Raw genomic sequence first — 5391 nt, 5'->3', positions numbered from 1 at the left:
TGCAGTTCAAGGGCTTCTCATCACAGTGGCTTCTCTTGTGAAGCACAGGTTCCAGGGGGTGCAGGCTTCAGTAGTAGAAACACTTGGGCTTAGTTGCCACCCCCTCCCTCCCACCAGCATGTAAGATCTTAGTTCTTGAACCGGGAATCAAACCCATGTTCCTTGCATTGGAGGCAGATTATTAACCATTGGACCTCCAGGGAAGCCCCACAGAAGGCCTTTGAGATCCCTTCCCAGCTGAGGTTTTTATGAATTCTAAGCAGTCTCTGAATATCTCAAAGATATATGATTCATCTCTATTAGTGGAGAGATTAAACTAAAGCTTTTTAAGTAAAATGGCACAAAGTAGTTACAAAGTAGTGTTAATTATGGTTGACTTCCTGTTTAACCATACTAATTCTGTGTTGATTGATTTACCTAAACTATTTGCATGAAATCTGGAATATTTCATCAAAAGACAGTCAAAAACAACAGACTTTTCTCCTCATTTTTCCTTTATGCTCTAGAATCCACTCACAAGCAGTCACAGGGATCATTCTGTTTAACCTGAGTCCTTGATGCCGTCGCTTCACACACTCACACACACAGGCAAAATGGAGATTCAATAGACAATAGCTGGGAAGACAGGCCTAATGGTTAGAAAGTCCTCATTCCTAGTTCTGTCTGTGATGTCTGCTCAGGAAATTTGGGCCAGTTACTTGTGATTTTGAGCCTCAGTTCTCTCCTCTTTCACATAAAGATATTATTCTGATTATTCAATTATTTAAAGAATATTTAGAGGGCTGGGAGATAGGGATTCTAGCCTAGCTCTGTCACTAATTCGATAAGGGATCTTTGGTCAAGTTGCTTTCCTGTGGACCACCTGACATGTCTGTAAAATGGACCTCCTAACATATGACCTGCTTGTTTTTGTAGAATAATTGTATGAATCAGTAATAATTCACATTTTAAAAATTGTAGCTACAGATAAAAATATTAAGGACTTGTTTCAAATATAAATCTAGTTGTATTTTAGGTATTTATTTATCTGTGAGTAATAAATAATACAAAAATCTTTGCCAGTTTTATTATAAAGTAGGGTCCAAAAGTATCTGCAAAATTTCTTCAACCTTTCACTTTTCCCTTCTTAATTCTATAATATCTTTTCAATTTGTACTAGTTTCTAGGGCTTCTAGATCATGGCAAGCTTAGTAGTGTAAAACAATAGAAATTTATTCTCTCTCCATTCTAGAGGCTAGAAATACAAAATCAAGAGGGCAGCAGAGTCAGCTCCTTCTTGGAGGATCAGAAGGAGACTCTGTTCCAGCCTCTCTCCTGGTTTCTGTTAACAGCCATCAATCTTGGGGCCCCTTGGCTGTGACAACATTACCCGATTCTCTGCCTGTGTCATCACAGGTTGTTTTACCTGTGTCTGTGTGTTTCTGTTTTCTCTTCTTATGAGGACACCAGGCATTGGATGTGGGCCCACTCAAATGCGCAAATACCTTATCTCAACAAAGGCTCAATTTCTACAAAGACCTATTTCCAAATAAGGCCACTTTTTGAAGTTCCTGATGGACATGAATTTGTGGGGAACCGTATTCAATCTAGTACATCATGTAACTCCCAATGTCTGTTGCACAGAGATCTGCAAGAAAAGAGACTTCTGATCTTAGGCAGCAAATTAAAATATGTGACAGGCTGATTATGTTGCATTATAATGGTTTCTGCTTTGTGCCCTATTTTCTACGGCAGATTACTTCAGCAACTCCTTATTTCCCATTAGGCAGGTGCTCTGAGGATTCAGCAAGGGGAGGAAGGATGAAAGGAAAGTAGATCTCTGAAAATGTACACGGATCAGGGGAGTGTGAGATTAGGCCCCGAGTCTGAACCTGGCTTACTCCCATCCTGTCCTCCTTAAGGATTTACCCTGACCTGTGCCAGGCAGGACTGGGTAGAATGTGGACCCCAGATGAGAAGAGAAGGCTTATAAGATAAATTGTCAGATTTCATTCACATAATTCAACATGTCTTTGTTGACTCTTTTGTTCTTATCTCAGCTGTGCTGAAGGGAATTTAGATTCCATGCATGTTCCTACATTGGCCCAGGCGAAGCTGCAAACCTCTGAGGCTGATCACTGGCAGAGGTGGTAATTACGACAGATTCCCAGGGTAAAGAGGGTGTTCTGAAGAAGAGCTGTAATTGGAAGGTCTAGCCACTTCTGTTTCTAAACAGTTTTTCCTTCAACTAAAACCTTGAAATCTATGAGTTTGATTTATTAATGAAGGCTATAATTTTAGGATAAAGCATGCAGTCTGTAAGTCAACATTCACTTAATTTAATTGGAATAAAATCGGTCCTGTGAGCAATGTATGTCACTGACAAGGACACCCACACTCCCTACATTTCAACTTCTCAAAATACAAAACAAATACTGTTATCTGCAATTTTCCAGCAGGAATAAATTCAACAAAGTCTTTAAAATCTGCTTCAAATGTAAAATAGCATCCTTTCTATCATATATAAATAAATACAGGGTTTGCCAGGCATAAGGACCAAGAGAGGAAAAAATTAAGCAAAGAATTTTTCCTATTTTGTCTTTCTGTTATAAGCCCCCTTCTGTCACCTCAAGCCTGAAAGAAAGGATTTTTATTTTTTTCTGGTATGATTTCTGTCTAGTTCGGAAATGGAAACACACTCCAGTGTTCTTGTCTGGGAAATCCTATGGACAGAAATGCTGGTGGGCTACAGTCCATGGGGTTGCAAAGAGTTGGACATGACTTAGCAGCTGAGCACAGTACACAGGAGGATATGTGTTGCCTTTGGACATAAATCAGGCTCTTATCCCGCCTCAGTCAGAATTGGAAACTTTGACCAAGTATTGTCACCCATTTATTATGCAATACTGCTTTTAGCTCTCATGGAATACTTTTAAAAATTGACTATAGCTGGGCTATAGAATCTTGTCACATTTAGAAGAATGATAATTATTCAGAGAACTTGCAATTCAGAGAGTGCAATTAAGGTAGCAATGACTAGGAGATAATTTCACCAAAATTCACATATATTGAAAAATTAAGAAGTATTCTGTGAGAAGTCGTAGGTCAAAGAAGAAGTTGTGAAGTCTATTAAAACATCTTGAATAATGTGATAATAAAATTATGGCAAAACAAACTACTGAGACATAGCTAAAGCTTAACTGAGCATCTTATAGGCTTATATAAATATATTGAAAAAAAACAAAGGTGGAAAAACAAATATTTTCGAAATATCTATTTCATGATGTTAGGAAAAAATAACAAAGCACAAAAAAAGTAGAAGAAAACAAACAGTAAGGATATGAGAAGTAGGTTAATGATTTAAAGAAAAAAAAAACATATACAAGAGAGAGAAATAAAATCTAACCATTAATAAATGGAGAAATCCCAGGAAAAACTGATTAAGAAAATAGGAGACAAAAATATCTGTTTATTAGGAAGAAAAAGTGAACTACATTACAGATACTACAGAATTAAAAAAAAAAAACATATCTAGAATTATTTTGAAAAACTTCAACATTTTAGGAAAATAAACAAAGATCTAAAGAGATTTATAATTCTGACACAGAAAGAAAAAATAAATACAAATAGTCCATACATTTTAAAGAGATTAAATATAAAACTAAAAACCTTCTCACAAAGACAACTCTAAATGATGATTCATCAGTAAGCTCTAAAATAACTTTTAATAAAAGTGGATATATGTATATGTATAACTGAGTCATTTTGCTATACACCTGAAATTCACGCAACACTGTAAATCAAGTATATTCCAATAAAAAATAAATAATAAAATAACAGCCATTTGCAGTAACATGGATGGATCTACAGATTAATTAAATTAACTAACAATTAAATCAGACAAAGACAAATATCATATGAAATCACTTATATGTGGAATCTAAAATAATGATACAAATGAACTTAGTTACAAAACAGAAATAGACTCCCAAACATAGAAAACAAACTTATAGTTACCAAAAGGGATAGCAGAGGTAGGGTGGAGGGACATAAATTAGGAGTTTGGAATTAACATACGCACACTGCTCTGTAAAATGGTAATAGATAAACAACAAGAATCTACCATATGACACAGGGAACTGTATTCAATATCTTAGAGTAGCCTATAGTGGAAAAGAATCACTGTGATGTACTCCCAAAGCTAACACAGAATTGTAAATTAACTATACCTTAATTTTTAAAATAGCTTTAAAAAAGCAGAGGGTGAGGGTTATATGAATACAGTCTTTGGTGCCGTGGTGAGGCTGTGAGTTGTGTTAGGAAACATACTGACTTAGAAGTCAGGAAAGATTACCATCAAGCCAAAATAACTGCCTTGCTACTTATTATCTGGAGGGAGCCTTGGAAAATGGCCCCACCTCTTTGAGTCTCAGTTTCCTTGTCTGTACAATAAACATAATATCAGTTTCCTGGGATTATGCAAGGATTCACTGAAAAGTAGTTACAGCTTTTAGCACAAGTAGCTGGCAAATAGCAAACGTTGACTAACTATGATTTTTTGCCTTCTCCACCTTCTGCATATTCATTGCTTCCAAGGGGCATTAAGATCATTTAACCTTTACTCTGAAATACTCCCCTTTTTTCTTATGTAACCTCAGGGAACAACATTGTCTAAAACTGGGAAAAAAGAATGTGCTGAGGAATCAGACCTTCTTTTCAGTAATTCCACCCTGTTCTGGTAGATTTTGAAGAGGTTTCTTATTTTCACAGATGTCCAGTGTGGAGAAATATACCAAACACTCACAGCCTCTAGTTAGATGACTCAGAGGGAACTCGAGGAGCTCACTGCATTGGGGTTTGGGAACAGACCTGCATACATTTTCTCTGGGGTGGTGTCAGAGTTCATCAGGGAGCATCTGTATGATGGAACTAGACTAAGACAAGGTTAATTGCACATGACAGGATCTGAACAGTCCCAGAGCAGAGGGGACACAGGAGATCATAGCCCAAAGCCCTCAAGGTATAAATAATGAAAATGGTGTCAAGAGAGTGGAAGAAACATAGCTTAGGTCAAACAGATCATGTGGGCTTCGCTGATGACTCAGTGGTAAAGAACTTACTTGTCAATGCAGGAGATGCAGGTTAGATCCCTGGATCGGGAAGATCCCCTGGAGAAGGAACTGGCAACCCACTCCAGTATTCTTGCCTAGGAAATCCCATAGACAGGGGAGCCTGGCGGGCTATAGCCCATGGAGTCGCACGAGTCGGACCCAATGTAGTAACTAAACAATAACAACAGACCGTGTACTCAAGAGTGCAGAGACGGTTTTGCTCTCATGAACTCTTTGTCAGCTGCCACCTCTTTCACATTTCCTCTAAAACACACTCCCTTCTCTCTCTCAGCTTTCTCAC

This window comes from Giraffa tippelskirchi, chromosome 4, assembly GCF_054371585.1.
Source record: "Giraffa tippelskirchi isolate mGirTip1 chromosome 4, T2T-mGirTip1v1.2.pri, whole genome shotgun sequence".
Classification (NCBI taxonomy): Eukaryota; Metazoa; Chordata; class Mammalia; order Artiodactyla; family Giraffidae; genus Giraffa; species Giraffa tippelskirchi.
This window is presented reverse-complemented; position numbering follows the sequence as displayed.